At 40.4% G+C, this 13,059-nt stretch overlaps 1 protein-coding gene across 10 annotated transcripts in view; it reads left to right on the top strand.

Annotated features, from left to right (window-relative positions):
* Positions 1 to 13,059, top strand: part of Nachralpha6 (nicotinic acetylcholine receptor alpha6) — a 390,412-nt gene that overhangs the window by 37,795 nt on the left and 339,558 nt on the right. The window lies entirely within an intron of this gene.

Below are 13,059 nucleotides of genomic sequence, written 5' to 3'. Positions count from 1 at the left end.
TCTTAAATAATGAATGTCTTCGAAGTTGAAAATACCCTCTTTGAAGTAAGCTTAAGAACTTTTCAAGCAAGTTCTGAAGCATCTAATATTTCCTATTAATTTGTCGAACGCGCGTCAACGGTAATGTTCGAGTGAACGTTACATAGTTGGACGGTCGTCTCCGGCGGGGATTACATCATTCCAACTAGAAGACGTTGGACGGACATTAGTAGTAATCGCGTCGAACGAACGCCGGTGCCATCGAGCTTCATAATTTCTTGAACTTCTCGGAAGTTCGATCCACCGGACTCCGTACCTTATTAATGCCGCGAAACTTTTCCTTTCCCGTTGGAGAATTGGCAGGCATGCATCGACTGGTACTTTTTCCCTCGAAAACTGGGAAGAATAAACGTTGGCAGCAATGGGTTGGAGTATCTGGCGCTTATAACGAAAATGAACAAATAAAGCAACAAAGCTGTAAAAACATTATAAGAATTGAAGAATATCGTTACATTATTTCAGATTCGTTGAAATTATTCAAAGAGAAAGTTCATTTTCATGCAACTTGGAAAAATTTTTATTTTTCACAAAAAGATCCACAATCTACTTACAACCATTATACAGAGTACACTGCTTTAAACCAGTTCTGCAATTCTTATTTTCAAGATTTGAGTGCTACTTGTGAAAGGATCGATTCCTTCTAACGTCAAACTACTTAGAAGTACATTTTCGAAAGTTGAAGATACTCTAGGGGGTTCGAGACCAACTTGGATAAAATGATTACATTACAAGTATACTGAAGACTTGAAGGTGCTCATTCTAGGGTTCGAAAGCAACTTGTACAAGATGATTAAATTACAAGTATGCTCATTGAAACTTGACTGCGTTTGTGCAGTGATCGAAAATAATCGAATGAAAACTCAGACACTCGTGAATATACATCGAGCTCGAGTTCATTTGTGGTGATCGGTCTTTCCAAACGAAATAAATGGTGACGTGCCATCGTCGCGTTGCGTCGGCCGATTTTAATTTCACTATTGACAGTTACGAAGAACCCCGGCGCTCATAGATTGGCAGCAAGTAAATTGGGATTATCGTGGACAGAACGCGCGTTTACCATGAGAAAAGAGATCAGTCGGAAGATTAAAGCGTCGCCGCCGTTCGACGACTTCGCTTCGAGTTGAATTAAACGGTCTTGTCAGTACAATATTTTTTTCCCCGGTTTTCCTTTTACGATAGGATCACAGGAAGAACTAATTGATACGTCACTCAGAGGAAAGACACGGATGCCCTCTGTCATCGTGTTAAGACCGTTAGAACGGGATTCGGTTTTGATCTGGCGTTTCCATCGCGGTGATCATAGTCCTATTTCATAGGACAAGTTATACGGCGTTCTTTCACTCTGACGTTTATGGCTGCGAGGCGAACGTTTCGTGGTTGTAGCTGTCCGAGCTCGGGGGTTCTGAAGCTGACGAAAATGGGAAATCTTTGGTCTTCTATATATAAATTTTAATCATTTTTCAATTTACGGTGGATAGACAGTGAGCGACTTCGCATGTAGACATTTATTGGTGTGTAACAATGAAACTTGTTTTCCCAATGCTTACGTTTTTAGATGAACCGATTGAACTGATTTTTTCTCAATCTTACCTATTTTAACGACATGGTTCATCAATATTCATAGAATATTAATAGTCTGGTATTTTCATTTTGTATATTCTTCTTTCATAGATATACTCTTTATACATTTTTAATCTTTGCTTTTTCATTTCGTTATTCAGAATTTATAATTTTAGTTCAAAAGCGTTCCAACGTGGGTAGTCAGGATCGGTTATTACATTTCCTCTGCTTCTCTTTTTTTAAATAAATTTCGAACGAGGTCGAAAAGAAAAAGACGTCTGCCACGTGCACCGATATGAAACAGAAAAGATTAAACCAGCGAATAAAGAAAAGCAAGAGAAAAGAATGTAGAAAAATATAGAACAGAGATTGAAAAGATATTCTTTTGACCGCTACAAGAAAAGGAACAACGAGCCTAGAGATGACGAAAATAAAGAGTATTACATATTCTGCTGTTTGCACGATACCCTGTCTATAGGACAAGGGAACTACGAATCGGGCACACATAAAGAGTGCACTGATAAAAATTTTTCTTACGTTTGCCACAATTGTAATAATTAGATAGAGTACGCATTTAAACCACTAAAATTACACGAATATCAGCAAAATACATGTTTCACACAATTTATTTAAAAATTGGCAGTTCTGTAGAACAAACTTTCACGAATAAATGAAATGCGACATTTCATGTGCACTAACTAACAAATTGAGAGCGTCACGTTAACTTCGTAAAATGCTGAGGCGTTCATTAGCGCAGGATTGTAGAGAAAGCCTACAGAAGTTGCAGACATTTCCGATCGGTTTGCGCTTCATTTAAATGCGAATGGCTCGAATTCATTACAAGCAGGCACGGCGGCTCGTTTTTTCCTCGTTTCGCCAGGGGAAAATCGAGGTCAATGCTGATGTTGCGCGTAATTTCGTGGCACGACGGTCAGTCAAGTGCCACTTCCGTTTCCGAGAGAATAACTCTGTTAGCCCAGGTCGATAACACGTAGGCGGCAACGTACCGTGGCGAGCAGTCTTGAAGATTGAGTTTCTTGAAATGCCCGACAAAAGGACAAGCAAAACCGTATCCTGCTGGACGACGACGCGACGCGACGTTGCTTTTCATGTTCTTTTCTATTCACTGCGCAGCGCTGGCCCTCGCTGTTGCTATGGCGACGATATCGGGGCTGCTCGAGGGACCAAAGTTTCCCCTCCGTTCAAGTAGAATGATCCCCGAAAATATTTTGTATCAACAAGGGCCAATGAACGTGGCCCCCGATCGATTTTACTTTCGACGGTTCCATTCAATTACCTTTTTCATTAACCTCGCCTTCCGATCTCCAAAGGAGACTACCATCGAAGCTGCTTTATCGTCAAGTCATTACTCACGATTATTCAATGTTTCTTTTCAAATTATACCGAGACAAAAGTATTCGCACACTATGTGAAAAGGAACACACTGATCCACAAAATTATACAACTCCTCATTTAACATGCCGTTTGAAAATCTACATTTTCTTACATTGCCAGTTTGTATTAAAGCTGTACAACATTCTTGTCGAGATTTTTGTTGACAATTATTTGTGACACACAAAGTTGGACAAAAATTTTATTTCAATAAAAATTTGGAATAAAGTGGGTCTAAAACCCACTTGGAAATGAAATTTTTGTCCAACTCTGGTGACACACACGTCACACCTTTACCTTATTCTTTGTTCGTCTTCTTTCTCAAAGAAATGGTGTACATTAGATATGACTAGCCTTGCCGGGAGAACGTTTAATTTATCCAGAGCCGAGCTAGGAAGCCTTTATTCGACGCGTTTATTTTACGAGATATCGAATCCGCGGGCGAGCTTTTAAAAATCCGTGAAAGTGTTCCGCTCGGGTATTGGTAATCAATACGTCGAAGTGGCGGGTAATTATGGAAGGGAGATCACTCCGAACGTATCCAGTTTTAATCTTCTCCTGAAATTTTCATAGGGATCTGCCGACAAGAACGGGCCGAAGTCGATTACTTATTTAGAAGTGGCTCGGTATAGTTCGTATTCCAAACGCGGTCTTAGGAAGTTTCTGCGAGACATCGCGGGAGTCGCCGAGGAATCATATTTCTGAAAGGAATTGATGAATTAATTAACCGGTAACAGTTTCGCCGAGTTTGCTGCCCCAACGAATGAACAAAGAGTGAGCGAGGCGAAAACGAACTGCAATGGTCCGCCGAGTGCAGAAACTTCTGCCACAAGATTTATAATGAACTCTTTAGATTGACGTCTCGACGAACATGTCGATCATTATTTTGTGATTTGTTCGGTACACTGCTGGACTAACCAACAAGCAAACAGGTCTTCGTTATCTTGTAAAACACTGAGAAACAATTACAGAAAATCCAAGTGATTATTATATATATAATAGAATAACTGATTAAAACTTTACTTTAAAATGTAACTCTTTGTGTCTTATTCTCAAATGGATCACAAGCTTCAGCAATCGTCCACAAGATTTATAATGAACTCTTTAGATTGTCGTCTCGACGAACATGTCGATCATTATTTTGTGATTTGTTCGGTACACTGCTGGACTAACCAACAAGCAAACAGGTCTTCGTCATCTTGTAAAACACTGAGAGACAATTGCAGAAAATGCAGGTGATTATTACATAAAAGAATAACTGATTAAAACTTTACTTTAAAGTGTAACTCCTTGTGTCTTACCCTCAAATGGAACACAAGCTTCAGCAATCGTCCACCAGTTTCAGTGACTGCATTCGGAAAAGCAATCACGGGAACAGAAAGTCAACCGTACCATACTGAAACCATGTTGCATCGAGTGCGCCGTGTACACACTTACTTGGATGTAAGCTCCTCGTGCAAGTGTTTCCATTTCTCGCTAAAAGACCAATCGAAGAGCATCGGTGTTCAGTTCAGCGCTGAAAGTATTACAAGTCGATCGGAGATTTCATGCATTTATGATAATGAACGAGTAGGAGCAGTTCAAAACTATACAGACACATTGAAAAAGTTTAAGAATGTCAATATATTGTCTACCACTTATTAACCCTTTGCAGTCGGAGCTATATTTACTTGAGAATTATAAATTTCTTCCGACCTAGAATAATTTCATTCTATATGATTTCTTTTCATTTTATGGATATGGAATTGATATAATATCTCATGCAATACTTAAATGTTTAGTAATTGGTTATATACCAACATATTTAATACTGTATGTTTTAATGTTTTAATGGTTTCTCAGAGTCACCACTCGAGTGCTAAGATTGTTAACACTTGCATGGAGGGTCTTTTGGAACATTTTCGGGGCACGTGGTGTCTCACAGGATATTTAAGGAATACTAAAAATTACGTTATTGTTCAAAGTCATAGAAAAGCGTGGAGAGCAAACCTGTGATTTCTGAGTGTAGAAACCCGCACGGCCGCGTGCGAGTGTTAAAGAAGAACATTAAGATCTATATGGTTTCTATTTCTCTTATTGATGACAACCATTTCTATTTTGCATAAAGAGCCAAAGTCTAGTTATGAGTTTGTGAAATCTGGCGTGCGCTCGCTCGAACAGTGTAAACTGTATTGGCCTGGTTGGTAGCTTCGAGATTAGACCGAGGGTGAAGATCGAAGGACAAGGTTGAGGCTGAATGGGCTCGAGTGTAACTGATGGAAAACCGCGGCGAACGAAGAGAGAGAGAGAGAGAGAGACAGAGTGACAAGACGAGTTTCGTACGAGAAAGAGGAGGGCAAGATCGTGGAATACGGGGGTGATAACGAAATCAGGAGACGTCTGCGGAAAGAGGCGGCAAGAGGGTGACGTTACGGGATAAGGGCGGGTGTAGGGGGTTGGAAGACGCAGCACGGTAAGAGTATCTCGAGCTTAGCTGCTTCGGAATCGAGGAGGACGGGAATTGAAGTTTCTCTTTACCTGTTCATTCTCTCTTTTCGTTTCGCAGCCAAAGGATCCTTTCTTCTCGCTCCCCTCGATGTTCTCGCTGCTTCTTCTTCCCTCTCGACTCTCTCTACTCCTTTTGTCTCTTCTTCTTTGCGCTTCCCGTGCCCTCGATCCGATTCTGACAAACTTGCCGTGAAAAGCGTCGCGGGTAGAGGCTGAAGAGAGCGCGGACAAACGGCAAAAAAAACAGAGAAAGACAGAGCGAAAGAGGGAAAGAGAGAGAGTGTACCGAGCAAAGGAGGCGAGCAAGAGGGCGAGCGAACGGTAGAACTATCGTTGAAGTGTGTTTGCGCGGGGGTGGTTCGAAGGGGTAGAGAAATTGCGGCGGATTGACAGGGAGGAACGATAACACTGGAGGCAAGGATGCGCGGCGGCTCCGGAACCGAGACAGCAATGACCGAATAAATCGAGCGGGCTCCAGAGCGAGAAACACCGTTCCACCCCTCGATCGAGAGAGAGAGAGAGATATATAGAGAGAGAGAACGTTCTCCCAGAGAGGGTAATAGAAGGGGAGGAAGGGCTACGTGTAACAGCAGAGTTCGAGGGATCGGGGGATAGTGAGAGATTACGAAAGAGAGGCCAACTGTGTATATACGGGGTCAAACGGTGTTGAAGGAAGATGACGCGGAAGGACAGAAGGCTCCAGAAAGAGAAGAAGGGAATTTTGGGGAATGCTTGTTGCTATGGCAACCATCCGGGTCTAAACGGCCGATGATAAAGGCACCCAGCCATGTTTCGTACGGTACCGTTATCCACGTGTAAAATCTACACCTCGCGCCGTTTCTTCTCGCGACCGCATCGATCTCACTCGTTGTGCTTCGGTTCTCTCGTTGCTGCTTTTTTCATCTCTCCCAACTCTCTCTCTCCCCTCTCTCTCTCACTGTCTCTGTTCTCCCATTCGTTTTTCGTGACTTCGCAACCCCGACGACCGCGACCGAGCATTCTTTCCGTGCGGAACTGTGCGCTTTGCATTCTTTTTCGCACGGACCAGCGCTTCATCAAAGACCCATGGTGTAATATTCAAGCATGGAACGCGCGGTAATTCCGAAATGTACGGCGCGCCGTCACGCGAGGATCAATTGTTCGTGCTTGACGCCTGAAACAGCCTCGGCTTCTTTGTCACCCTTTGTTACGAGCCTCGCGAAATTATTTTCCGATACCTCTTCCTCCGTGACGCGCTCTCGTGGCCAATTTCTTTAGTATCTTCCGGATAGAACCGTAAAATTGATGCGAGGAGACGTTTGGAATTTCTATGGCCCACGTAAAATTGACTGGGACCGTAGATGCTCCTCTTCAGCCACGAGATTAGACATAATATATTCCTGATGGTTGTTGGTAGTTCATATACTAACACTAACAGGTGGACTGTCGCGTCGATCATATGCAAATAACACGGTCCTTTATCCAGGTTTTGAAATTGATTTGTATTGTGGCATATTTCACTAAATCAATTTTTATCAGAATTTGTTGGGGGTGAAAAATCGCTTTTAATGTTTCAGCTTATAAAAATGACAGAGTTCTGGTTATTTAGATCGTGTGCCATTATTATTACAATATGTGCTTGGGTAAAGAAATTGATAAACAACTTCATAATTTCAATAATTGTGAAATGAAAAATATAAAACCGGTCATTTGACCGGCGGCACTGGTATGTTTACTGTTAAAGAAATCATTTCTGTGATAAATTATAATTTCATTGACAAAGTTACAATGATTTTGTGATTCAACACCACACAATCGCGATTCAAGCGTTTGTATTTTGCCTGTAAAAATTGTATGGGACAGGAAAGGGATTGTTCGAGATTTGTTCACTTCGTACCGCGCCGTGAATTTCCTGTGAGTTTACAGCTCTTTTTGGCTCTGCAACTACGATTTGCACCCCTTTAAAGTTATGGCATGCTTCCAAGTGCTTTCACCGGTTCCGAATGTTGACCACCGAGATTCCTGTATTTATGGAACAGTGTTGTGTCACGGACTGTACACATGCACCACATTTCATCTCTGTGAAGGTATATGGTGCACACAAAGGTCAACCTTCGCGACAACCGTTTCAATTAGGACATTATATTATATCACTGCTTACGGAACCTCAACTTTACATGTTCGATAAAATGGAATAGGCTTTGTTAGGAGCAAATTCAACACAGGTTGTTTGTGTTACGTTTCAATAATGGCACTTTTGGTGGACGTTAAACCTTTTGTGTTTGTCGTGCCATTGCTTTTAATTAGCAACTACAGGGTGTTTTCATGTACATTTCACGTGATCAACGAAATGGAGCAGAATCTGTTGAAAATAATCTGTAATTTAACAAATTATATACAGATTGCTTGTATTACGTTTAATAATAGTGCCTTTGGTGGACGCTGAACTTTTTGTGTTTGTCACGTCGCTGTTTTTAATTAGTAAGTACGGGTATTTTTTCGTACGCTTCACATGTTTGATAAAATGGAACAGGATCTGTTGAAAACAAATTCCATAAACGCTGCACATTGTAAATCGAATAATAGCAATTCTAAAATTAGAACGTTTAAACCTTTATTTATATTCATCACAGTTTTCAATTATTACCTGTTTTTCAGAAAACGATATCTGATGTCCTAATAGCTGTTTATCTTATGGGCAGTTATCTCCTAATGACGTCAGACGTCACAATTTATCAGTTACGTGTGAGATCGAGTATAGTAGCATAGCCACACACATTCTAGGAAATTAAAATAGGATATCTTCCGTATGTGTGATCCTCTAGACGCTCGACCCGCATAACGTGCTCGTGTCAATATGGTCCTCTAAGGAATATTTACAATTTTCGTTATTTGTTCTTTACACATTTCAATTCAATCAAAATAAAATCTACAAATACGCAGACAATCATTAAAACGTAGAAATGATCAAAATAATACATTTCATTAAAACGATGTAGCAATTAGGAGGACTCAATAGAAAGGTAAAGATCCATTAGAAATTAGGAGAATCCGGAGGGCTTTGTGGTTGCTGAAACATGCTCAGCTATTTGAATTTCGAGATCACTGGTCCGGAGTTCTGATTGTTCTCTTTTTCCGAAAATCCTCTGTTCCTAGAAACGCTGTTACACAAAGATTACGTTCAATTGTACGAATGAATGCACCGCCAATGGAACGAAGAGTTAATGGATTCGCATTACTCTTGTATTTTAATTATCCGAATGAGTCTTGTCTTCCAACTGGTCCGGGCGAATAGAGTTTTTAGAGATACTATGCAATGTAATCATTGCAATCAATCGGCTGGTTGCGTTTCGTGCGGCACGCACTGGATGAAACTATGTTTTCATCGACGCGACGTATTCAGAATTTTTTTCATCGATTTCGTTACGCCCTTCAAAGCAACTCGAGCGTAGCCTTTTTACAATTAAATTCCGCGTTATTCAGTCGTCAATGAAATCAATTCTCAAAATTAAGAACACCCACGAATGCCAAATATTAGCCATAATTTTTTAACTTCGCGGGGCTAAAAAATTACGTATAAAAGTTTTGGAAATTTTGAAAAGAACGCTAAATAGTCGAAACTTTGAAAAGAATCAAAAAACCCGAGTTGAAAAAGTCTTGCAAGACTAGCAGATAGATTGATCGCTCGAATCGATTGATTGTTGCACGAACGAATTTCTCGTATATAAAATACAGCTTAAATCGGGGCACAAGTGTATTTATATTCTACGTATGTCATGCTGCACGGAAAATGCTTGTCTAGGCGAGTCAATTCAAAAATATTGAACGCATTCGAACGTTTTGTATGCAGTACGCTAAACTCTCGTACGTTTTACACATTTTTAGACTTCGCAATGCGCTGGATCTGTCTCCAAAAGTAAGGCGACCAGCCGTCACTATTTGAAAAAATCAAACAAAATTTGTTTTTCAGTTCCAGCAATCGTTCGTTTTTTTTATTGTACCACCGATTTCACCGTACTCCGGATTTACCGACCATTCTCATGCTTTATTATATCTTTCATGATGCGGTACACCCCCATTCATAAGTCATCGGACATCTGGTTTCTATGGTCCTTCCATTTTCCCATTTTTCTGTTTTTTACAATCGTTAAGCCAGAGAATCGGTTTAAACTCTTACCAGAACACGAATAAATCACGTTGGAAAACCAGCGTAGCTTTCTAATCCGGTTTACAAAAAAGCATTATTTTCAATAGCACCGTGATCATTTAAAAAAATTTGAAGTTAGTCTTTAAATTCTTCCGAAGAACAGTGCTGTTGACAAATACGGAAAATGCGTATTATTTTCATCATTTGAACTTGGAAAAAATCACACGTCTACTACAAATGCCAGTGGATACGTGTGCAAAATCCCAATGCAAATGGTTCGATAGTTTTTCTGAAAAAAATTCTTAAAAGTTCGTGCAGGAAGGGTCCCGTAATACCAGAATGTCTCTTTAATTTATTTGTTCGAGTACCTTTTCGCCGGAGATATTGTATAATGCCAAAGGAAATTTAGTTTGAATGAAATTACGCTGTTCGCGAAGAGTGATGAAGACCAATTCGGTGAGGACCCAAGTCCGCAGATGTCCGGTAAATTCTGTCCGAGAGTGTACGTGTCGTAATGCGATGCTCTCTAAATTTGCAAGGAAGACATTAAGACGAAACTACCTAAGTTCGTGTTGCTTTTACGAAAACAACGGGGCCGCTTATCTCGGCGTTCTCCGGCTCGTTCAGGCCGCGTCTACGAAATCATGGCTCGCTTCCAAATATACCACCCACCGTGTTCCTGCTAGTTCGTCGCTACGGTGCAATGTCGTCGATGACACTTGTGGCACGATTTAATCTACCGGCCGGTTGCATCGTTCGAGTAATCGCGAGGCGAAGAGAAAAAAAGCGAAATGGGAATGGGAATGGAAGGAGCAGACGACGGCTCGCAAGGTGTTCCCCATTTTACGTACGGATTTTCATTTGAAACATCGCGTCCAATTCCGTTCAGTTAGAAAGTTTCTACTCTCAGCAGCATTATCTTACATTATACCGTTGCGAACGTTCGTGTCGCTTCCTCTCGCGGCATTTTTAATGAACGCTTTGTTTGCCAGTACACTAGTCTACAATAAGTCCGCTTACAATGCGATCAAAATGTCCAAGAGTTCCGCACAAATTGATCTTTATGCATTTATGGCTTCCAAAAAATGCTGAATTATAAAATTTGGCAGATTTTAGTATAATTTTCATTTATTTCAGAACTGCAAAGGCACTTTCTTAAAATTCGTCTACAAAAATTAAAAATTGAATGCACATCCGCAGTTTACTTATTAATGAATTGCGGGTCTGATGCACTCGAGACAAAAATGGACGAGTGAAAAATGAAACTGTAAATATATTAGAAGAAGTGTGATAAATTTTTTTAGACTTATTAAATTCATTGAGAGGGAAAATACAATTTCATTTTTCTTGTTCTCCTTCATTTTCTTTCTTCTTTTCTCAACAATTCCTGTCATCGCGAATCGTCGATTCCATTGTTGTTCACATGAGTTTTCCAGATCGCCGCCGTAGCGAGAAGTTGTATCGTTCCTGATGAACCGGAATGAAAAATGTAGCCTTCCATAACTGAACCATTTCTGTCGGTAAACGAACGTTGCACGGGTCGTTCGATCAAGATAAATATTTGATCAGAAGAATAACAGCTTCTCCCGGGCAGCGGGATACAGAATTCGGTACGTGACAGAAAAGAATCAATAAAAATTCTGTTTGCCGTGCGAAACGGTGAATAAAATTAACGGGGGATAGATATGGAGGATTTCCGTTTCGGCGTTCCACCAGAATGTACACCTCGGGAGAACAGAGATCGATTTTCATTAATGAAGTGGGACGAGGGTTCCATCGACTCCGTGAGTGGTTGAAATATTTCCTTACTCTGCCTTGACCCGTTTAAGCTGCTCTACCAAGTTTCTGTTTGCTAGGCTTGATGAGCTGTCCCTGACTCCCCGGATAAGTGTGTATTTCCTTACATAATTTTAATCCCACCCCCACGAAGGCCACCCCCGCGGACAAAACGTCGATACCTTGATTGAAGCCGATGTAACGACCTGTCGGCTCTCGATTTTGCAACGAACGTCAGCAAGAGAGAACAGGAGAGAGAAAGTGAGAGAGAGAGATAGAGAGAAAATGTATCAGCAAACACTTTTAAAAGAGTTGCGACGAGAGAAGCAAAGTGGTGTTTGACTGGGGTATCGTGAAACGTGTAGCGTTCGATTCGAAGTAATTTCATAGACGCAACACTCGACGTTCCTCGGAACAGTAAACGTAATGTACATGGTCGGTGCAGACACTTCGCGAAATTGTTGCACACTCGATGGCTGTGTGAAAATATTCCGTTTATTTTATTCCCGACGCTTCCTGTTAATTTCAACTGCCAACCGGAGGACGATAAAAAATATGGCAACACGGTGCTAGGACGATGCCCGCCATTGCTCTCGGCTCGCCAGTACTTTTGCGAGACTTTCAATTGAAAATCGTTCGTGTGTAACTGCGTCGAGATTAAATTGTGAAACTGTGTGGACTTTTGAGAAATGAACGGTTTTGTTAGCTTCATTTATGAAGGATACATCATTCGTTGAAATTACACTGTCCATCAGCCAAAAAACGTTTCTATCTAAAGAACGTTTATCTATCTATTAGAATCAGCTCTTAATTTTTCTCCTAGAGGCACATTTCTTGAGAAATTTGAGTTTAAAAAGAATACATATTTTTCAACTTTAAACAAATATTGTGACCTTAGGATAAAAGATATTGAATTGTTCTTTACAGCATAAGATTCTGCAGACTTTCCCAAATACATTTCCCACTACATACTGTTTAAACAGTCATTAAAGACGGAGAGACATCACTTTTGCACGAATTTTGGAGGATATTTTTGAACTTATCTCAAAAAATAAGGGTCCAACGGAAAATCGAACTATACCACGCGATAGAGCAGACTTTTATCTCGAGAAACCACCCTTTCAAGTTTGGAACGTCGATGTTTTTTTTGGAACCAGAAAGCAAAATATTTTCGCTCGACATGAGTTACCGCCAGTGGCGCTCACCACTAGAACGGTCGTTCGCCGCGCCGTATCTCGTCGAACATTGCTACCAGAGTAGGGCAATAATAAACTAATAATTAAAAATGACTAACAGCCTTTTTGAATGTTAGTCATAGCATAGCAAACTAGTCATTAGTTACAACTTTTTGATTAGTTAGTGATAACTAATTACTAATATTAATGTATGTTAATCGCACAATAGTGACTGATGACTAAAGATTGATGACTGATCGATCATCAACTACTAATTAACTAATAAGCACTAGCTAACGATTACTTAGAGCTGTGACTAACTAGTGCCATGTAGTTATAACTAACTAATCAAAAAGTTTCAACAAATGTCTATTTTGCTATGAGTAACATTCAATCAGACTATTAGCCATTTTTAATTATTAGTTGATTATTGCCCTATTCTGATTGCTATGTACCGTGAGTAAAAACAAACATAGTGACTGGTCTCTGACAATATAACAATTC

Source organism: Lasioglossum baleicum, chromosome 3 (assembly GCF_051020765.1).
Source record: "Lasioglossum baleicum chromosome 3, iyLasBale1, whole genome shotgun sequence".
Taxonomy (NCBI): domain Eukaryota; kingdom Metazoa; phylum Arthropoda; class Insecta; order Hymenoptera; family Halictidae; genus Lasioglossum; species Lasioglossum baleicum.
Note: the sequence above shows the minus strand (reverse complement) of the source record. Positions and strands in the feature narration are given on the sequence as shown.